Source organism: Phoca vitulina, unplaced genomic scaffold (assembly GCF_004348235.1).
Source record: "Phoca vitulina isolate PV1807 unplaced genomic scaffold, GSC_HSeal_1.0 scaffold3, whole genome shotgun sequence".
Taxonomy (NCBI): Eukaryota; Metazoa; Chordata; class Mammalia; order Carnivora; family Phocidae; genus Phoca; species Phoca vitulina.
Window position 1 is genome coordinate 29083041 of NW_022589706.1, and position 23963 is coordinate 29107003.

The following is a 23963-nucleotide window of genomic DNA, read 5'->3' on the forward strand; positions in this document are numbered from 1 at the left end:
AAAAGTCCAGAATAGCCAATACGATACTGAAGAGGAAGAACAAAGTCAGAGGACTAACACTATCTGAACTGAAGATTTACTATAAGCTAGAGTAATTAAGACAGTGTGGTACTGTTGAAAAAATAAACAAATAGATCAATGGAACAGAGTCCAGAAACAGACCCACACAAGTACAGTCAACTGATCTTTGACAAAGGAGCCAATGCCCTTCAATAAAGAAAGGATAGTCTTTTCAACAAATGGTGCTAGGATAACTGTAATTTCATATACAAACTATGAATCTAGACAAAGACCTTAACAGCTTCCACAAAAATTAACTCAAAATATCTGTAGATCATAGATCTAAATGTAAAACATGAAATTGTAACACTCTAGAAGATAAGGAGAAAACCTGAATGACTTTGGGTTGGCAGTGACTTTTAGATACAACAGCAACAATCCATGAAAAAATTAATAAGTGATAAGTTGGACTTCATTAAAATTAAAAACTTCAGCAATGAGAAAGACATTGTCAAGAGAATGAAAAAATCAAGCCACAGAACTGGAAGAAAATATCCACAGAAGACTCATCTGATAAAGGACTGGCATCCAAAACATACAAAGAACTCTTAGAGCTCAACAATAAGAAAATGAACAATCTGACTTGAAAATGGGCAAAAGATCTGAACAGATACCTCACCAAAGAAGATATACAGGTGGTAAACAAGCATATGTAAAGAGGCTCAAAATCATACATCATTAGGGAGCTGCAAATAAAAATAACAAAGAAATGCCACATATACCCATTAAAATGGTTAAAGTCCAAAACACTGACAATACTAAATGCTGGCAAAGATGTGGAGAAACAAAGTCTCATTCATTGCTTTTGGAAATGCAATAGTGCAGGCACTTTGGAAGACAGTTTGGCAGTTTCTTACAAAACGAGACATACTTATACCATACAGTCCAGCAATCATGCTCCTTGGTATTTACTCAAAGGAACTAAAAATTTATGTCCACACAAAAACCTGCACATGAATGTTCATAGCAGCTTTATTAGGAGTACCCAAGATATCTTTCAATAGGCAAATGGATAAATGAACTGTGGCACATTCAGACAATAGAATATTATTCAGCACTAAAAAGAAATGAGCTATCAAGGCACAAAAAAACACGGAGGAATCTTCAATGCCTATTTCTAAGTGAAAGAAGCCAATCTGAAAAGGCTACATAATGTACGACTCCAAATATATGACATTCTGGAAAAGGTAAAACTATGGAGATAGGAAAAAGATCAGTAGTTGCCAGGAATTCAGAGGGAGGGGAGGATGAACAAATAGACAGAACACAGGATTTTTAGGGCACTGAAACCATTCTGTGTGACTCTATAATGGTACATACATATCATTATGTATTTGTCAAAGCCCACATAATGTACAACACAAAGAGCGAACCCTAATGTAAACTATGGACTTTAGTTAATAATAATGTATCAATATTGGCTCATCAATTGTAACAAATATACCAAACAACTGCAAGATGTTAATAGGGAAAAGTCTGAGTGGTAGTGGGGATATGTGGGAACTCTCTATACTTTCTGCTCAATTCTTCTGTAACCTAAAACTACCCCCAAAAAATAAAATCTGTTAATTTAAAGAAGCAAATGGGCGCATAGGTGGCTCAGTCGGTTAAGCGTCCGACTCTTGATTTCGGCTCAGGTCATGATCTCAGGGTTGTGAGATCGAGCCCTGCGCCGGGGCTCCATGTGGGGCATGGAATCTGCTTAAGATTCTCTCTCTCTCCCTCTCTCTCTGCTCCTGCCCACCCCCTAGCCCGTGCACACTCTACCTCTCACTCTCTCTCTCTCAAAATAAATAAATAAATAAATAAATAAATAAATAAATAATAAAAATTAAAAATAAGAAAGCAGTGTCAATTATAAAAAATAATAATAAAGTCTAACATAAGAAGAAGAAATAAATCTTTAAAATTCATGACATGCTTGGAATTCTGCTTGAACAGAAAGCCAACTGAGGTTTTAGTGAGAAGAGCAGCTGTTACCCTGCAGTGTTAAAATAAACTCTGGACAGCTTTCTGATAACCTCTCATTTGGCTGCTCCCAAAACAATTGTGTTTACAGTAAACACCAGGATTCTACTACTCGTGAAGCTCTGAAATTATTTTCCTTATCTGCTATTTACTTTAACTATAAGCTCTGGAAAGCCTCTCTTTCTTTCAGACTCAAAAAGCAAGTAATTGAATTAAGTGTATTTTTTTTTAATATTCCTGAAAACTAAATTCTACTTCTCCCTTTGTTAAATCATAGCTCTCTGCCAGTCTCTCCAACACCCAGCAGAATTCATAATTGCACCTCTACTCCCACAGAGCTTAGCTTTTACCTCTAGTGATACATTTTTCACTTTGTGTGTCAGAATCCCGATCCAGCCCATCCCCTCCATTGTGAGCCTCTAAAGACAGGGAGTGCCAGTCATCTCCCGCTAAGACCTCACACCTAGAAGGCATTCCCAATCAGGACCTGTTTGGATCTAAGTGACGGATATCTATTTCAAACTAACTCCCTAACCTGCCATGAAAGTGAAACCAGAGTTGCTGGCTTTAGATGGTACTGCCTCTGGGGTCATAAGGTGTGTGTGAGTCTGTGTGTCTGTGTGTCTGTGTGTGTGTGTGTGTGTGCACGCCCCCCTCCCGCCTCATCTCACTTCCTGTATCTCCCTGCTCTGATCTCCTCTGTGTTAACTTTATTCTCAGAAAGGCTTTCCTTAAGCGGTGGCAAAGCGGGAAACTAGCAGCTCCAGCTTAACAAACCCACGAAAAAGGAAAAACCTCTTCGCAACGGGGTCAGTGAAAATACTGGGTCCTCCATAAATCGATCCTTGGGACCCTGACTAGCCAAGCTTATGTCACATGCCCATAACAGAGGCAGTGAGGTCACTTCCTCCGACTTACAGGCTGAAAACAAAGGAAGGGTGACTAACTGCCCAGGGAAAATCTGGGTGATTTATTGAAAGGAGGAAAGGGATGCTGGGTGGGTGAAGTCAACAGACATTCACTACTTTACAGGTTCTCAAGACTGCTGACCCGCTCCTGTCTAGTGAGTATTTATGAACTGTTCTTGATACATAATGCTGAGTTACCCCCTGAATATCCAATAGGACTTGTTTGTCGTGCCCCTACTTGTATGTATAGTACACGTTCTCAAAAGGAATTCTCCCCACCGCACTGCTCCATGTGAGGCTGTTCTGTTTCATTCTCCTGGTCTACCGTTAGGCTATTTTGCATTTATCTACATTCCTATTATTTTCAGGACACTTCTTTTCTTCTGTGCTATAGGAGTATCTTCATGCCAAATGCACACACTGCCAAAAATGAACATGTTGCTAGCTTTTGTCTAAGGGGAGATAAGAGTAAGTAAAATCTCGCCAAGCAAACCAGGGCCGGAAGCGCCCCAACAGAAATGGCAGGTCTCCATGACTCCCCCCTTCCCAGTGTGAAAACACAAATGAGGGCAAGTCTGAAGGCACCAGCGCAAGCCCGTGCTCTCTCAAGAAGAGGGTTTCTCTCCAAAGTCAAGCCAAGATCGCTGCGGTTGTTATGGGGGGCCTCTGGTTGGGGCCTCTTACATACGTTGTGCTGAAGACTTTCTCTTCTCTGCAAGAGGAGAGGAAGATGAGCAAGAAGATGGGGCAGAGGAGACAAAGAAAGGAGACAGCGATTCACTGCACACGGAGATACGTCAGGATCTACCGGCCATCTCTGCAATGCTAGGAATCTCTCGAATAACTGGGAAGGACTATTTGGGGCTGTTTCAGAAACACTTTATGGAATAAACAAAACCGCTTTTCCCTAGCTGACCCAATCCGCTTCATCCCGCCTCTCTGATACTAACCTGATTTTACTTAATTAGCGTCGGTCTCCGGCTTTCACAGGAGCTTTCTTTTATGGATTTTCCATCCAGCAAATGTTTCTGTTCCACGGCTGGGCAGATCCGGCCACAGCAGCATGCTTGGCCACAGACCACAGCAGCTCACCCACAGCAGCTCCGACCTGCAGGGGAAAAGCCAGAGCCCATTGGAGGGATTCGTATTCACAAACTCTCTCTCTCAAGAGTCTATGTTTGGCAGGATAACCCCAAATGTTTTCCAACTGTTTAAAATCATTAATGAACAGAGACAATAGCATATAAGGTGTCCGAAAGATAAGTTTGGGCTATCCTAAAGAAGGACTGGGGCGTTTAATCATTGTTGAAAAGGTTCGGCCAAATGATTATACTCTGTTTGTGGAAAATGCAAAAGCCAGATGTTTTAATTAACCACAGAAAACACAAGCTACAACTAAAATTTCATGAACACAGTGATCTGCCCTGTGGAAAACCACAGGAATGTTCTGGCAAGGCTCAGTCTGAATTCTTGGGACACAGAGGGCTAGAATCATTCCCCTTAGGAACTCGAACAGAAAATTAACTTGCTCAATATGTTTTAAAAAAGTAAAATGAAACCCAGATTTAATCTCAATCAAATATAAAAACATTTCAGGACTTCAAAGGGCACCACCGAAAGACACATAAGGGGAAGGTCATAAAGAATTCCAATGTGGTTCAGGATTTAGAATGCGTTTTCAATGCAAAGCAAATGGTGTAACAGAAAATTTTATAGGCTAAATAATCCAAAGGGGAAACTAATCATCTTTCATTTCCTACTAGAGAAAAATGATATATGAAACCAATATTCAACTAGTGAATTATAAATATTATCAAATAGGGGCGCCTGGGTGGCTCAGTCGTTAAGCGTCTGCCTTCGGCTCAGGTCATGATCCCAGGACCCTGGGATCGAGCCCCACATCGGGCTCCCTGCTCTGCCGGGAGCCTGCTTCTCCCTCTCCCACTCCCCCTGCTTGTGTTCCCTCTCTCTCTGTGTCCCTCTCTGTCAAATAAATAAATAAAATCTTTAAAAAATAAATAAATAAATATTATCAAATGCACCATATATTTGGGCAAAAGGAATCTCTTAACCACCCTCCTTCATGCCAAACCTGTGGCCTGGCCCACACCAGCTACCATGCTTCAGCCTGAGAAATCAAGGCATCCAGAAAAATAGTGTTGAAATAACTTATGCTCACTGATATTACAGCTAGCAATTCTGGTACAGAAAACTAAAGTGAGGAAACCTTAGAAAAGCAATTAGTGAACAATTAAGAACTAATAAATTAAGAAGTCCTCATTTGTTCATTATAGTATTCACTATGACAACATCTATATATGCTGAATATTGAAAGCCTGTTCAAGAGGGAACAGGACAAATGTTATTTTCAGATACTAGGGCTACAATTCTATTTCTGTAAGGCAAAACAGACCCTGTCACATGTGTGCCAAGCATAATATTACATTAATCTCCACCTTCATCTGAAAGCTCAGGCCCAAAAATCATCTCAAAAGGAACCCAAGAAAGTTATATATGTATGGTATGATCCCAATTTTGTTCTACAAACTAAGTGTATATAATTAAAGACACAAAAGTATGAAAAAAGAACTATTTCTGGGTCATGGAATTAGAAGCTATTTGTCTTTCCTTCTTGGTGTTTTCCAAATTTTCCACAACTCATATGTATTACTTGTAGAATCACAATATTTTTAAATAAGATTTTTATTAAACTGATGGGGATACAAATCAGTAAGCGGATGTCTATCCTATATTAGCCTGATCTGTGGGTTTCTTCTCATCTGAACAGTAAGAGCTAATAAATTAAGAAGTCTTCATTTATCTGAGCTCAATAATTCTTAATTTATAAGTTCAAAACCCAAGTGTCCAATAACATTTCCAGGGCTGAATAACACTACTTTCCTAAAAATAAGAAATTTGTGTTTGTTTACTGCCAACTTGCCACAAGGAGACAAGAAAACCATAGTTATTTCCCTCCTTTAATTAATGCATCCAAAACTCTCTATCACTGACCATGCCATATTATTTTTTGCTTAATTAAAAAGAGCGCCTCCTGGTGTTACTTATGGTCTCACAGGAGCCCAGCCCTAGTGAACACTTCACCCACTCCATTTTGACATCTTGGCATCCCAGAAAACACAAAACACAGTGGTGGAATCTTAACACTGGAGGACTTGGCAATCCATCATTCCAGGAACCCCAAAACTCCCTCAGGTTACAAATGAAGACCCCGGATGCCCAGAGAGTTTCAATATCTTTCCTGAGGCCACACAGCAGGGATGAGAGGATCAGGGATAAAGGTCCAGATCGCCTGCCTCCACTCTGACCCAGCACTCTTTCCACCACGACGATACCTTGGCACGCACTCTTCGAAATACAAGTTTGCAGGAAACACGTACACGTTAAATTCATACCAGCAAAACCAGAAGAACAAGACAGACATTTGTTCCACCAAAAATGAAATGCACACGGAAAAAAAAAAAAACCAATAAAAAAAAAAAACCACCAAAGACTCAACTGCGGGCTAAAAAAGTTGTGGTGGCTGTGCCCAGAGCACGTTCAATCTGAGAAACAATGGTCGCACTGTGCTAAGGCAGCAGGTGTCCTGACCAGAAACTGCCGATCACACCGAAAGCTTGCTGGTCCTACTACATGCCCAGGGCTCAAAGCAGGACAAAAGGTTTTCAACGAGATAATACGACACTTGCACTGAGCCACCTGTAAGAGACAAGAAGGACGCACGCTCATCCCACCAGTTGGAAACAAGTGATTTATGGCATCAGGTCCCAGCCTCTTCCTGACCAGATGACCCAAAGCTTAAGGAGGCGACATTAGTGGTTTCAAAAATTAAGTAAACAACAGTCGCTGAGAAATATCGTAACATAATCCTAATACTTCCTATCTTATGTCTGATACAAACCTCGGAGAGGGAGCAAGATTTTTCTCTTTTCTGCTCAGTTATTTGAAATACTGCTCACCTCCACTGCTTTCTTAGCATCCACCTATGGTAGTATCCCCGCCACCCCAATCAGAAACCGAAGAGTCGAACACAATGTGGATAGTCTGAAAAGCCAGGGGAGAGAAGAGGACAGATGGCAAAATGACAAACTCAGAAACGCTCCCTGAAAAGCCTGTATGGATCCAGCGCACTGCTCGTGAGCCTGCCCTACTGTGCAGCAGAACAACAAAGCCATGGGTTGTGAAGCTGCGAATGAAACAAGCCGCATCGAGGGATGATGTGATCTCGCTTTGTAAGAGCCAGAACAAACACAATAGCTTGTCCCGCCTCATTTGAGAAGCGAGGCACCCAGCGAAAAAAAAGAAAATGCAGGGGTTTTTTATTTTGTTTTTGTTTTTCCATGCAAAACTGCTCCTCAAGTCCCTACCATATATTTCCATGGCTGGATCCTGGAGGAAACACAATACTGGCAGTTTATTTATTCCCCTCGATGCCTCTGTTCTAATACTAAAGGTCAATGTCCACAGTGGGCAAAGAGAATTCAATTTGTGTTGCCTTGTCACAATGAAATGAAAGCTTTGGGGTATTGTTCAAGTAACTCTTTAAAGTTATTTGTGTGTGTGTGTGTGTGTGTTTTATTTGGTAAGATAATTATTCTTTTTTTTTTAAGGTTTTTATTTATTTGATAGAGAGAGAGCGAGAGCGGGAACACAAGCAGGGGGAGTGGGAGAGGGAGAAGCAGGCTTCCAGCCGAGCAGGGAGCCTGATGCGGGGCTCGATCCCAGGACGCTAGGATCATGACCTGAGCCTAAGGCAGACGCTTAACAACTGAGCTACCCAGGCACCCCTCTTTAAAGTTATTTGTAAGGTAATGATGGTTAAGTTCAAATTTAGTGGTCTGGGAGGACCAACTCTCACCCACTAATCAAATCGGATAAAATCTTGCTGGAGCCACCAAATGATCTTTCTCAACAGAGACAAAACATAAATTAGAATTAGATCAGATTCATCTATTTTGAAGTCCTTTCTTAGAACCTTGGCTGTGTGTTGCTTGGTCTTTAGCTTCAGTGAATGCCTTTGGCAAAATGTGCACCCAGATGTCTGCCACCATTTGAGACTCTTAAATGTTTGGTCGGTGTTTTATTTTTTCTATCCTAATATCAGAGGGAAGGTTTCTCCTTCTTGAGCCTGAGTCCAGAAATATCAGCCAAGCCAATTCAACACTTCAGAAATTTCTATCTCGGGGCGCCTGGGTGGCTCAGTCATTAAGCATCTACCTTCGGCTCAGGTCATGATCCCAGGGTCCTAGGATCAAACCCCAAATCGGGCTCCCTGCTCGGTGGGAAGCCTGCTTCTCCCTCTCCCACTCCCCCTGCTTGTGTTCCCTCTCTCGTTGGCTCTGTCAAAAAATAAATAAAATCTTAAAAAAAAAAAAAGAAAGAAATTTCTATCTCAAAATGATCAGGAGGACCAGGCAAAAATACATTGGAGAACATTCCTCTCACCACTTTGGAAATTTTATTTTAAAGACTGATTGACTTGAGAGAGAGAGAGAGAGAGTAACAGAGGGAGAGGGACAAGCAGAATCCGCACTGAGCTCAGAGCCCGACATGGGGCTCAATCCCAGGACCTGAGATCACGACCCGAGCCAAAACCAAGAGTCAGATGCTTAACCGACTGAGCCAGCCAGGTGCCCCTGGAAATTTGACTTTAAAAACTTAGATTCATAGTATTAATAAATTTACACCTTAAAATGTTTGGGAGAAAAGAATACAGCATTAAAATTGTTTTATTTTTTTTTCAAAAAGAATGTACCATAGGCACCCATCACAGGCAACTTAGAAGAATCTATTATGAATAATCCAAACTGGCACCCAACAAGATTGTAGATGATGGGGAAGACAGTAGGTAATTCAGAAAAGGTTTCATAAGGTAACTTCCCCTGTCATGCTCTCAAGTAGAGAGGCTTTTAACTTGGGGAGCAAAGAGGGGGAATTTATGCTTATTAATGTTTTAAAGGCTGTTCTGGAAAGAACAGGGGATGAAGAAATGAGCAGATTTAGAGCTTATAGTCCTAGCTCTGCTACTTAGGCCTGAGGCTTTCTGGGATAACTAATTTATTCTCTTTAACCTTCGTTCCATCATTTGTGAAACTGGGGTGATACTATCAGCCAACTTCCTGGGATTTCCAACTGATAAAACCAAATATGAAAGCATTATAGAAATTTTAACACTATGTGTTCATTCAACAAATATTTACTAAGAAACTGCAATGCTGCCAGATAAGGCACTGAGGACCCAACGACGGACAAGAGACCCAGTCCTTCCTGCAAGGACTTAGGTTAAGGAATGCACTGTGATGTGTGTGAGGCACAGGGAACTATGGGAACATGTAGGTGGCCTCTAATCCAAATACCAGACAAACATCAGGTATTGTTACCTTTACGAGTTCTTTTTTTTTTAAGATTTTATTTATTTAGGGGCACCTGGGTGGCTCAGTCGGTTAAGTGTCTGCCTTCGGCTCAGGTCATGATCCCGGGGTCCTGGGATCCAGCCCCACATCGGGCTCTCTGCTCGGCGGGGAGCTTGTTTCTCCCTCTCCCTTTGCTGCTCCCCCTGCTTGTGTTCTCTGTCTTGCTATCTCTCTGTCAAATAAAAAAATCTTTTTTTTTTTAAAGGTTTTTATTCATTTGACAGAGAGAGAGAGCACAAGTAGGCAGAGCGGCAGGCAGAGGGAGAGGGAGAAGCAGGCTCCCCACTGAGCAGGGAGCCTGATGTGGGGCTCGATCCCAGGACCCCAGGATCATGACCTGAGCCGAAGGCAGACGCTTAACCGACTGAGCCACCCAGGCACCCCAAATAAATAAAAATCTTTAAAAAAAGAAGATTTAAGCACGGACCAAAATTTCCACCCTGACAAAGCTGACATTTCAGTCCTTCCTCATTCACATGAAATGTAAAATATATGAACTAAATCGAGGAAGCAGCAATGCTACTTCTGCTGCAACACAGGGATTCTTTTAACCAAAAGACCTCCACACAAAAGTTAAAAGGAATATTCTAATTGATCTAGATACAGTAAACATCTTCCTTCTTCTTTTAATTTCCAGACCACATTTCACAATACACCATATAATTTACTGCCATCATATGAACTGCACTGTTAGGTGTGAGGGACTACAATCTGTGTGTGTTGGCCTCTGTGTGAGCACTCTCCCCACACTGTCCCTGTCCTCTCACCGCCCCCCTCCCCCAGGAAAAAGAACACTCACTGGAATCCATTCAATAACAACCCCGGTTTTAACAAGGGGAATATAGGTTATTTTAGAAGCATTTCCTGGAGCAGTCATTTTTTAAAGAATAAAAAAAGTGGAATTATTTATTTTAGAAACTAAACTGAAGTTCAATTTTAACATGCCAAATGTCTGCCTTAGCAAAGTTTCTTTTTTAAATCTGTTTCATTACAAAAATAAATAAAAAGGGCCTGAGAACTAGGCTGTCCAGGACACTGTCAACTCAACTGTCTAAAAATTCAGTATGGGACAGTGGGGAAGGGGACGAGGAAAGAGGGAAAAAGAGAAAAGAAGGGAGGCAGTAAAGATCCACACACTGACCAGGATTAATAACCTGAAAGCTCACATACTCAACAAACGGGAAGAGCCAACATTCAAAATATGGGTTAGCAAGGAAGAAAGTAAATATCCAAATAAAAATGACCAAAATGATACACAACTCCAGAGGAAGCCTTCCTAAACCTGGAGTTCGTACAAAAAAATACAAAGCCCAAAAGCCCAAGTACCCTGACATACATACCAGGTCTGGGGGAGTATCTGGGCAATCTTAGGTTTTTTAAAACTATCCCTACATGATGCTTGATGCACAGTCATAATTGGGAACCACTGGTTTTACTCTACTGCCTTATAGAAAAAGGTACCGGAATACTTTTTTTTTTTTTTAAGAGATTTTATTTATTTTAGAGAGAGAGAGAAAGAGAATGTGCACGTGGTGGGGAGGGGCAGAGGGAGAAGAGAATCTCAAGCAGACTCCACGCTGAGCGTGGAGCCCAAAGTGGGGCTCGATCCCACAACCCTGAGATCCCGACCTGCACCGAAACCGAGAGTCAGACCAAGAGTCAGATGCTCAACCTACGGCACCACCAGGCGCCGCTGGAATACTTTCGTCATAATAATGGGTAACTGTTTTGCTAAGTGCTTTCCACGAATCCTCACATTCATCCTGAAGTAGGAACTATTATTATATGCCTATTTTTAAATAGGGACATTTGAGGCATAAAGAAGTCAAGTAACTTGACTAATGTTACCTGGCTTTTCAATCAAAGACCTGGGATTTTTCACCCAAGTCGGCCCCATATTTTCTCAGCATCTGGTGAACGTCAGCAAGCCAAGTCTCTTTTCCACTCTGTAGTCTCAGGATGTCCTATGAACCTCATCTGTAATGGAACGTAGGCATTACAGTTTTCCACACAGAGCTTAAAACCCGAAATTCAGAAATAAATTCTGTATCTAAGATAATGTTCTGAAAATCATGCATAACGTATGGTCTATTTAGAGCATTGGGAGGTATCTGGTCAGGTCTGCAGAGTTATTTTAATTACCTTCCAACCAGACCGGAGAGGAGTAAAAGGTGTGCTTCTGATCTTAGGGAACATAATTTCCTGCATCAGCACAAGACTTGACCTACAAAGAAGTTGGACACAGTGAAGTCCAGCTCTTTAGGAATGACTGCCTCCTCACAACTTCAGGCTTTCGTTCGTGTTACTCCATCTGCCCAGACTGCCCTGCCCTACCACTCAGATGTGCCAAAGGTTCGTCCTCTGAAGCCCAGCCCAAATATGACCTCCTTCTTGAAGTCTTCTTGGATGCCCTGGCAGAAATAATTATTGATGCTTGGTGATTGTCAATGCTTGCCCCTATCACACAGAGCAGGCTGACACTTAACTTCAGGAATACATTGGCCTTATCTCGTCAGGGTCTCTGCAACATCTCACCTCCTCACCCTTTAGTCTCAGGTGGCCCAAAGTCTTCCTGGTTCTTCCCCACCTCTCTCAAGGCTCTTTCTCAGGTTCCTCCCGAGACTCCCTTCTGCATGACCAGGAGAATACCAAGGGTGTTCATAAAGGCTTCATCCTGACTCTCCTCATACTTCACACAAATCTTCTGGTGACTTCAACCACATTGCCAGGCCCAGCTACCGGGTATTCTGATGACTCCCATATACCCGTGCAGTACATCCCCCGTTCATTCATCAAACATTCATTGAGACATACGTTATGCAAAGTACACACCACGCTCTGTCTCCAGGCCAGACCTCCCCCTTGACCACTCTATGTGCAACCTACTTGGATCACCACTCCTGGATGCCCATGCCATTAATACTCTAACCCCAAATGGCAACCACCCTAAGAGGCACATTTCTTCACATTTTCACACAGGTAATATTGAGATATGTCTTTTAAAAATGGCATCTTAAAAAATTCTGGCAATAGGGGTGGGTGCCTGGCTGGCTCAGTCCGTGGAGCATACAACTCTTGATCTTGGGGTTGTAAATTTAAGTCCCACCTTGTGTGTTAGGCGTTAGAGATTACTTAAAAATATTGGCAATGTTTTTCCTAAAACGTTTTACACATACATAAAGGTGGCTCTTACAAACAATGGCATCTTATAACGAACTGCAAAGATTATCTTAATGTATTTCCCTTCATTGTTCTACAACAGTGCTGTTTACCAGAACTTTTCTTCAGTGATGGAATTGTTATTCAATACAGTAATACCCACTGGCCACACATGCCCTGAAGTGTGGCTAGTAGACCAAGGACAATTTTTAATTTTTAATTTTTAATTTTTAAAAAACTTTTATTTCATTTTCATCTACATGTTTATCAATTTCTTCATCACCCCTTTTTGCATCTCAGCCCTTCCTCCCAGAACCACTTTCTTCTTCCTGAAGTATTTTCTTTAAGCAGTTTCTTAATAAAGGTCTGCTGTGGCAAGATTTAGATTTTTGGAAAGCATATTTTGCCTTTTTCTTGAATGACAGTTTTGCTGATATACAATCAGCAGTATTTTCTTTTAGTATTTTGAAGATATTTTTTCCAGCCTCAATCACTGCTGTTGAGAACTCAGCTCATTATTCCCTTGATGAACAATCAGCCTTTTCTTTCTGGGTGTAAGATCATCTTTTTTATTTTGGTGTATTGAAGTTTTCCTATTTGTAGACATGGATTTGGTTTTATTTATCCTTATTAGTTTATGTTGTGCTTCCCTTATCTGTCCATAAATTATTTGAATTTAAGGAACACTGGTCATTTATGTCCTTCATAAACTCTCTCTGGATATGATACACTAGATCTTCAAATATAACTTCCCTCCATTTGTTCTATTATCTTTCTGGGGCTCTGAACAGATCTCCTTATAGCCCTTCTACCCTTGAACTACGCTTTCATGTTTTTCTTCTCATTTCTATGTTACATTCTGGTTAATTCCTTCAAGCTTTTTTTTCTAGCTCATTACTCCTTCAGCTGTTTCTAATTATTGAATTATTATTTCAACAGTTACAATTTTTTCCTTAGGTGTTGTTTTTGTTTGTTTGTATTTTTCCAAATCTGCCTGGTCAACAAAAACACCTAGATTTATACTGCTCTTGTACACAATCTTTCACCCCACCCCACCCCATTTTATTGAGATATAATTGACATATAACACTGTATCAGTTTAAGGTGTTTAAGATACAACATAATGATTTGATATTTGTATATTGCACAATGTTTACTACAATAAGTTTAATTAACATCAATCACCTCCCATAGTTACCACTTTTTTTCTTCTGATAAGAATTTTTTTTAAAAAATATTTTATTTATTTGAGAGAGAGAGAGAGAGAAGGCGAGCATGGGGGCAGGGGGGAGAGACAGAGGGAGAAGCAGACTCCCCACTGAGCAGGACTCTGGGATCATGACCTAAACCTAAGGCAGAAGGCAGACACTTAACCGACTGAGCCACCCAGGTACCCCCGATGAGAACTTTTAAGATCTATTCTCTTAGCAACTTTCAAATATAAAAAACAGTATTGTTAACTCCAGTCACCATGCTATATTATATCCCCAGAACTTATTTGTAACTAGAAGTCTGTACCTTGACCACCTTCCCCATTTCCCCCACCACTCTCCTATGGCAACCACCAATCTGTTCTGTTTCTATGAGTTTGGGTTTTTTTAGTTCCACATATAAGTGAGATCATATAATATGTGTCTTTCTCTGACTTATTTCACTTAACATAAAGCCCTCATGGCCCATCCAAGTTGTCACAAATGGTAACCTTTCCTTCTTTTTATGGCTACATAATATCCCTGGTCAATTTTTATCTCATGCTCTTTGCACTTATCTGTGATTAACTTTTATTTCTTAAAACATTTCAAACATTGTTATTTTATATCCTGTATCATAATTTTAATATCTAAAGTTCTCAGGGTTCTAAATGTATTGTTTGTTTCTGGTGACTCTTACTCTTGGTGGTTTGTTTTATAGAAGAATTGGAGATCTTTTATTCTGAACTCATATTTGGTTGATCTTAGGAGAATCCTAAGGTCCAAAGAAGGAATGCCTTCCTCCAGAAAGGAATTGTATTTGCTTCTGCCAAAAGCCAATGGGCACTACCTACCCGGGCCACCTTAGGTTCTTTTCGAGGTCCTGGTGGAATGCAGGCTGCTCCCACCTTGCCACTGACCAAAGGCTTAGTCTCCAACCACAGTTGTGATATCAGCATTTGCCCCAGTGGCAACCTATCTTTTGTGGTTGTTTATACACAAAGCTCTCAGCTTTGGTTTAATTTTCCCTTTGATGGTTGATCTAATTGAGGTAGGAGATTTTGGAAATGTCTTAGCTTCTGGGATCCCAGAAGTATATTAAAAAATATTTTATCCAGATAACAATGGGGAAGTGTGTTAGAGTATCCTATCCACTATACTCCTAGAAATCTAAGTCCCCTACTAATGATCTTCCCTCAAAGCCTACTTTTTGTCCTTTGTTTTATATTTTGCTCAGTGACACCATTCACTCTCATCCAAATCTGAAACCCAATATGGCATGTACCAACGATCCCTCTCTTCCCTCCACTGTCCCATGTGCAACTAGGTACCAAGTTCCAAATTTTTGAGTGATCAAAAGTGAGCTTGCATTTATCTTTCTGATTGGCATGGCATCTAGTAGTATAATTTTAATCATCAAAGGACAAGTAAGAAAAATAAATGAAAATAAAACCCAAATCATGCATTCCTGCCAAAAGACGGTGCTTTATATGAAGGAAGCTTTGAATACAGGGAAGAAGACAGAGAACTGAGTTTCATACAGATCCCAAAAGAACTAGAACTTTGGCATCAGAACCATAATCACATTTCCAAGGGGAGGTTTTATTTTAGTCAAACAAAATTATCTGTCACGATAAACTAATGTTAATTTGCATTTTATTGGTTTTGTAGTTTTGCTTGAATTTACTCTATAAATTTGTCATTGTTTTATAGTTATATAAAGAGCTGAAGCGTAAGGAGTTTATACCTACTTTTATGTTTGAGCATATTTCAACTACTTCATAATAAAAATATTTATGTCAGTACAGTGGATTTGTGAGAAATTATTTCCTCTAAATAAAGAGGTCCATAAATTATTGAGATTTAAGGAACACTGGTCTTTATGTTCTTTGCCACCTTTGATATTCATCATTCTCTCCATAAATGAATACAGAAAAATGGAATACAACAGCATAATCAAGACATCATTGACTAAACTCGAATTTCTCCCCAATTCTCCAGCTGTTGGAATTAGCTTCATACGGATGAATCTTTTAAGGCAGGATGTTTTGTTTCTTTCCTCCAATAGTGGCAGTTTCTAGGATGTAAGACATATGCTCTCCCCAGGTCCTACCATCACCCACTTCTACTCGAATCTATAAAATGGCACAAATGTACCTGGCAACAGCAAATGAAATGTGTCAAACAAAGGACGGTCCTCGCCTTAAGGAAGTCCTGATTTCCTGATTGAGTTTCAATAACCGGGAATTCGGGTGAGTACTGCATTGTTGTTCTGAATGAGTACAAGAAATTCCCAATCATTTCTTTTTAACTTCAATATTTTTATTCTTTATGGACTGATGGACTCTGGTTCCTTCAGTCTTCATGTATTTCATTTTTAAAAGTCCCTCTTACCAAGATAAAACTTTCTCTCCAACATACTGGCCTATCTGTCAACATCTTCTATTTCTCTTCCCACAGGGTCCAACTCCATCAGAACCAGAAGGGAAGTCACTGCATATCCATGTCATCTGTTATTAGACAGAGAACACTGAGGCCCAGAATGCTGAAAGGCTCTGATGGGCACAACCCAGAACCTGGTTCTACTCAGTCTTGCCCACCCAGTCCAACTCTGTGACTCCTCTGACTCATTTTAAACCATAAGTAGCTTGAACTAGGACTTCAAATTAATGACTTTGGTCACCATTAAACTTTTGTTGTTTTTAAAAAGTCAAAGAATTGGATAGTTTGCTAATAATAGTAATTTGAGGATATCCACACACGGTATGTGAAGGAACAACTTGAGTTTCAGTAAAAATCTAAAGAAAGTTTCTTAAATTCTGAAACCTAATTCCAGAATTCTTTTTGGAAGTGTGTTTTTTTTTTTTTTTTTTATTGTTTTCATCTTTGTTTTTTAATCAGAGCACATTAACTCAGGGAGAAAATGAGATTGCCTGTTTATTCAAAGAGAGAAATAGAACATTCTACTGCGAGTTTTAAAAACAATGCTGTGACTACATGTAACTCTAATTCAGCAGTTCTCACATTCAGATCCGGGCTGGGGCACAGGAATATGCATTTTCTAATTGAATTATAGTTGACACACAATGTTACCTTAGTTTCATGTGTACAACACAGTGATTCGACAACTCTGTACTTGATGCTCTGCTCACAAGTGTAGCTACCGTCTGTCACCACACAACACAATCACAATAGCATTGACTATATTCCCTATGCTGTATCTTTTATCCCTTTGACTTATTCATTCCATAACTGGAAGCTTCCACCTCCCATGCCCCTTCACCATTTTGCCCATTCTCCCACCCCCCTCCCCTCTGGAAACCTTCAGTTTGTTCCTTGTATTTATGGGTCTGTTTCTGCTTTTTGTTTGTTTATTCATTTGTTTTGATTTTTAGATTACACATACAAATGAAATCATATGGTATTTGTCTTTCTCTGACTTAATACACTTAGCATAATACCTTCTAGGTCCATCCATGTTGTTGCAAGAATATACACTTTTTTTAAGATTTATTTATTTATTTGGAGGGGGGAGGGGCAAAGGGAGAGGCAGAGAGAGAGTCTTAAGCAGACTCCACACTGTGCACGAAGCCCTACACGAGGCTCAATCTCACAACACTGAAATCACAGCCTGAGCCTGAGCCAAAATCAAGAGTCGGCCGCTTAACCAATTAAGCCACCCAGGCACCCCGCAAGATTATACATTTTTAACAAGTACAAGTGATGATAATGTTGATGGTCTGAAGGCCACTGGATGGAGAACACGGATCTATACAATTTAAGTTAACTTTGGTATTTCTACCTAATCAAGAAAGGAAGGCAAGGAAAGGAAGGAGGAGAAAGGAGTAGAGTAAGAGAAAATGCGAAAGACACAGTACACAGCCGACAGACAGACGTGGTGTTACCCTTCAAGCACGTGGAAAAGCGGCTTTCATGGAATAACATTCCTAAACTCTGACCTAATAAATTACGCCGAGGGCTGCTGCAAAGAATGTTTAAAACCAACTCAGAGCAGAAATGGCATTCCCACCCAACAAACAGGTGAAATTAAAGGCTAGTACAGGGTTTGGCAGATTTCAGGCCCTCATGAAATATTTGTTTAATTAAGAAGCAACTCTGGCTCTAGCTGGAAATCTATTTAACCACAGAAGTGAAATCATAATTAATATGATCATATCTTATTTTCCCCCTGTGTCTGTTTCCTCAGGGCATCCATAATGTCTGAATTGAAAATGGAACAGTAAGTATTATAATAACAACATTTGTTGGAAAGCTCATCCTAATTTTCATAGTTCATAAATTGATGGATATGTCTTTATTCTTTTCAGATTTTTTCCAAAGGAATCTGAACTTTTAAAATTACATGTGTTATCCACCTTTGACCAAATAATCCTGGCAAGCAAAACCTTCTGGAAAGGAGAGCTGGGAAAAAAGAAAAAGGGACGAATAGGAGGAATAATTAATTGAAGGGAAAGAAATCAAGGGTAAAGAAGTCAGGAATTAAACGTAGCTAAAAATACAAGCTGCTACTTCAAGGTCCAGACATGATATCATTTTAACCCCAACAGACTTGTTTAAAAGAAGATGATCAGAGCTCCTGAGTATCCTGGGAGAGGGGACCCCCCGAGCTCTACATATCCACCACCAGTCCAGCTCGCTCACTCACTTATCCATTCATTCATTCAGTCAGTCCTTTTTACTTCCTTCATTTCAGGACAACATTTAGCAGTGTTTATTTTATTCCTTCTAGTCAAAAGAAAATCCTGGTGTTAAATCAGGAAAGAAAAGTTGTATTTACAAATTAATGTCTGCTGTGAAGCTGAGTGCACAGATTTCTTTCACAGATGTAGGGGTGAAGCACCTCAGAAAGTTCACAGGCTTGGGACTCTGAGAGAAATGGGTTCAAATCCCGACTGCGTCACTTACCTGTGTGACCATGAGACTCATCATTTAACTTTCTGAGTTCGTTTCCTCCTCCATAAAATGGGAACCGTACCATCCACCTTCTGGATGCAATGAGAATTAGGGACAAAGTGTCCTAAGGGATCTAGCACAGTGCCCGGCCCACAGCAAGTGGCTGTTCTTACTGTTAATTTGCACTGGCTGCCTTGGCCTGAGGGCCCCACAGTTTTCTGTCCGGGCAGGTGAGTCTGAAGCAAGTGTCCTCCAGGCTATTTTATACCCTTTTCCTGGTGGCAAAGAGCTCCCACGTGAAGCCCTCCTCAAACAACTATTCAGCACCAGGCCCTTGGGAACTGGGTTCTGTTCTCTCTTGAGGACAGAAGAAATGAAAAGTCATTCTCCTCAGGCTCTCTCAAAGGGGCCTTCACCTTCAAAAAGCAATTATTCTATCGTTTTCACTATAATAAAAGAAGCCAAATAAGTGACTCCCAAATTGTCACTCTTGGAGCGAGTTAATCCCAAACGCTTGAATAAGTGGGAGAGTGGAAGGCGTGAATAGGAGAGGTGCGGTTGGCAGTGGGCTCTACCCGCCTGCACCCACAACTGCTGTGATGCATGATTCCTCCTGAAATCGGGACCCCGCCAGGATATGCCAAGAAACAACATAAAGTCAGTGGAGAAGAGGCTACTGGTTCTTACCAAATTTCCCCAGCCCTTGGGCAACAGCCCACATGTTCCAAAGCCCTTTTCCATGGCAGTCCTATCTGGGATTAAGAGAGATGGAGAACATGAGGGACAAGGGCACTGACTCCAGAGCCAGGTTGCCTGGGTCCAAGACCTGGCTCCATCCCAGCCTAGCTGTGTCACTTTGGACAGGTCATGCCAAAGGGGCATAATGATAGCACCTAACTCACAGGACTGCAGCAAGAACTGAATGGTTTAATATATGTAAAGCACCTACGTTAGCTATTATCATTACTATGAAAGCATTACCCCCGATTACCAAGGCCAAGAGTACACTCTCTTCTCAGAAAAGGACTGCTGTATTTCTTCAGAAAGCTACACCCAACTAAAGGTCTCTAAATTGAATTGTATTTTAGATACATGAGAAAGTCATTCTGGTTTGTCTAAAGCAGTGGCTCTAAGCCAGGGTGGCATCAGGAGCACCTGGAAAGCTTTTCCAAAACGTGCATGTCTGGGCAGTGGGTCTGGTTTGGAGCCCAGAATGTGTATTCTGACAAAGCAATGTCATTCGAATGCCCACCTGGAGGTGAGAAGCACTGGCTGAAAGCAAGCTCCAACTCTACAAGACCAACCTTTCTTGGCAGGGTGGGGAGAGTTCAGGGGTGTTTCAAGGGTAGCACTGCCCACAAAAATGCTTCTGGAACCTGTTTGCTGCTGCTTGAAATTCCTTTAGCAGGAGGTTCCCATTGCATAAATCAGAAATATATTTTAAACTAGAAAAGGAACCAACCGTGGTTGAGCGTCTATAGCATGGCAGGCCCTTTACGTACATGTCCCCCTCCTGAAGGTCACCTTGTGGCACTTACTGTACAAAGAAGGAAACTGAGGAGCAGGGAGGTTCTGTAGCAGAGCCAAGATTCAACCCCAGGTGGGTCTGCCCACTACACCACACCACCTCCTGGCCTATCAGCTGCACTCAGGAGCCCTGGACACAGTTCTAAATCAAGGACAATGAAACAGGACTGGAGGAGGGGCCTCACATACACAACCCAACACACACACACCGCACCCCACCCCTAGTCTTTTCAGGTTGTACTGAACCAGGAATACATTGAATTTAAAGATGCAAGGGAGGAGTCCTCCACTCACCCGTCGCCTCCTCTTCCAGGAGAAGATTTTAGGGCAAATCTCAAACTCACCAAGTCTTAATGCTACATATGTACAACTGAAAGGTGTTAGCTTTAAATCTCTCTTTTTTCTTCATAGGCAAAGATAAATTACTGGAAATAGCTAAAAATGGGAGAAATTGTCCAATATACCTCAAAACAGCTACTATGAAGCTCAAATAAGATCACAATATCCACAGTAACATGAGCTAGAACTTATTGAACTTAATCAATGCCAAGAATACATCATCTTCCGACAACCCCTAGAGATTCCCATTTTTCAGATGAGAAAACTGAAGTAGGAAAAAGGTTTAAAAAAAAAATTGTCTGAAAATCGGTTTGTAAATGGAAATTAAAACCCAGGATAAAATCTAGCCTTTTCAACTCTTAAGTCTAGTACATTATTTTGTCTATAAAATCACTATGTAATCTGTGAAGTCTTATAAAGATATTACTTTCCCCCTTATTAGAGAATTTTCATGAGCCACCAAGTGCCTCAAAGCTGCAGAAAAAGCAAAGGGAGCAGATAATCTATAAACTGGAATCTCATCCCTGGAATAAATAAGAGAAGTTAATAAACCTATTTTCAGCTTAATGAATAGAAAATAAATAGAAGCATCCAAAGAAAATGAAGGCAATCAAGAAACTAAGGAGAAAAACAATAGGCCTGAGGAGAAACAATGCTATTTACTGAGAAACATCAAGGATGAGAACAGGAAGTGATTCACACAACTATAAGACAAAGATTCAGGGCCCAAGGCAAGCTGGTTGTAAGGAATGGGGGAGAGTGGGGCGGGCAGGAGACAAGGCTCAAGGTGCTGCCTTCCTGGACCAGAAGGACAAGGGCTGAGGTCACCAAGCCAGAGAAAGGAAATGACGGGAGCCCTGCTGCCTAAGTGATTAGTCAGAGTGTGAGGAACACCACACTTCCTCCCATTTCCCCTCCCTGCAAATGCTAGAGAATTACCAGACATTCCTTCTTAACAGAGGGGATAATTTTTTTTAATACCAGATAGAGCAGACAGAGATTTTCCTCTCCATACTGCATCCCAGTCAGGAATTAGGATGCCAAAGGAGACTTCAGGAAGCTGAACCTGGCCGCAGAAATAACCAGCAGTCAGGAGCTGGGATTCCAGATCCGGTTCCACTAATGCCCTGGCTACACCACCTCGGGCAAAGCCCTCAGCAACCAGAGCATCAGCAACCAAGTGAACAGCAGGCAGGGTGATCTCTAAGAGGCAAATTCTGGTCACTAACTCCCTTCCCAGATTACCTTGGTGTCCCTCTCACCTACCATGGACTATGGTGAGCTCTCCAATGTGCTTCTAACCTGAAGAAAGGGAGGGAGGAAGAAACTGAAAATGACGAATGTGCTTAAGCTTCAAAAAGTCTCTAAGAACTGGAAATCCAAAATACAAACAAGACTAATGGACCTGGTAAAAATGATATCTACCATTTATTGAGCCATTACTATGCGCCAGGTATGTATCAGCTGATTCAATCCTCACCACAACCCTCTGACAAAGGCAGGTGAAGTATCCGGTCCAAGTGACACAGCTTGTAGTTAAGCTGGGATTTCAACCTGGCCTCCAGAGCCTGAGCTCCTAATCACTAGACACACAGAAATAACTCAGGAATAAGACAACCCAGCTGATTGTACGACTCCTTGCTCTATGGCTGAAATCCTATCAACTCAAATTGACAACCTGTATTACAGAATTCTGCCAGTTTCCCTAAGGAAAAGGAGGTGACCAGTTTGGAACCAGGATCTGACAAACAGCTTGAGTGAAAAACCAAGCCCTTTATGGACATTGCTCCTTGATTCTAGAATCTTTCTCCTGGAGAGCACGCCCCAAATCTCTTTCAAAATTGTAGCACTCCAGGTAGCCACTGACAACGAGGATCCCATCCAATGAACTCATTTACTCGGGGAGAGTCTGTGGAATCCAGAAATGTTAAATGGGCGACTCCAGGTCATTCAGGTCATTGGAGGACCAGGGCTAGAATCTGAGCTTCCCAGATCCCAGTTTCATGTTCTTTCAATTATTTAAAACCAAGACCCATGTCTTAGCCCTTATTTAATTCTATACCTTTTATCACAGAAACTTTCAAACACATAAAAAAGTAGAAAGTATCAACTATACTTCAATTAAAAAAAAGGAAAAAACTTAAAATATCAACTATACATCAATAAAAAAAATTTTTTTAACTTAAAAGTGGAAAGAATGAACCCCCACACAGCCATCTACCAGCTTCAACAATTACCAACTCACAGCCAGTCTTGTTTGCTCTCCCATACCCACCCTACTTCCCTTCCCCTCCACCGCCACCCCCAACACCAGGTGGTTTGGAGGTAAATCCCCGACATCACAGACTTTCATCTGCAGGTATCTCAGTATGGACCTCTTAAAAATAAGGTTACTTTAAAGCATAAATGCATCAGCTTGATCACACCTATCCAAATGAATCATAATTTCTTAACATCAGTTATCCAATCAATCAGTGCTCACATTTCCCCAGCTGTCTTGTATCCTTTACAGTTTGTTCAAATCCGAATCCATAGGAAGTCTACACGTTGCAATGGAGTGGTGTATTTCTTAATCTCTAGGTCCTCTACTCATCTCTGTTTTCTAACAATGTAGTCACTGAAGACACCAAGCCAATTGTCCTCTAGGGTTTCCCATAGTCTGGATTTTGCAGAGTTTTCTTTTGATCTCCCCACAATGCTCTGCCCTGTACCTGACATAAAGGAAGTATGCTGGGACTCACCCATGTGTGTTCCCTCTCTCTTCCTCTCTTTTCCTCCCTCCTTCCTTCTGTTTTAAAAGAATAAATTCCATTTAATTGTTGATTCAATTCAACAACTATCTATGGAATGTCAATAAGGGCAAGGCTGATGGAATACCAAGGTGAATAAGACATGATCCTTATCTCAGGGAAGACACACAATCCAATGAGAGTGATAAACACCAGCTGAGAACTACCTGAGAAGGCTCTAGAAGAATTTCAAGGATGAGGTGGGACCTAAACTAGACTTTGAAAAATTTGGTTTGGGCCCACACGAAGCAAAAGGCAACAGGACATAGAGGTAGCTAGGTCAATGTTAGCAAGATGGGAATGTCTCTGGCATATTTTAAATGGACAGCAGTGCTGACAGGGAAAATATCTTATGGGAAAAGAGTTTGGTAATGAAAGATCCTGAATATATGCTGGGGGTCCGAGAATCATCAAGCATGTTCGAAAGTGGAATAGCACTCTATCTGTATTGGAGAACATTAGCAACAGCACCGAGAATGTATTAGAGGTGGGGAATCCAGTTTGGATTTCAATAATCCAGTTAACGGGACCCTGAACTGGGCAAATGGGGATGACCAAAGAGAAAAGGAAGTAACGTGGTCTGTCGACTAAATACCTGGGGACTGAAGGCAGGAAGAGCTGAAGATATGAAAAGCTGATCTGCAGCTTTAAGAGAAAGGAAACAATTTTCTTGAAGAA

The 23963-nt window shown here is 41.1% G+C and overlaps 1 protein-coding gene across 14 annotated transcripts in view; it reads right to left on the reverse strand.

Annotated features, from left to right (window-relative positions):
• Positions 1–23963, reverse strand: part of APBB2 (amyloid beta precursor protein binding family B member 2) — a 355537-nt gene that overhangs the window by 283425 nt on the left and 48149 nt on the right. For 12 of the 14 annotated variants that reach the window (XM_032400246.1, XM_032400253.1, XM_032400242.1 and 9 more), the window contains exon 2: positions 3887–4044. The exons of 1 other annotated variant lie outside the window; for it this stretch is intronic. The gene's annotated coding sequence lies outside the window, so the exon portion shown is untranslated. Of the gene's footprint in view, positions 1–3886; positions 4045–11215; positions 12540–23963 lie in introns of those variants that run through there. One more of the 14 variants, XM_032400243.1, reaches the window with a different exon arrangement.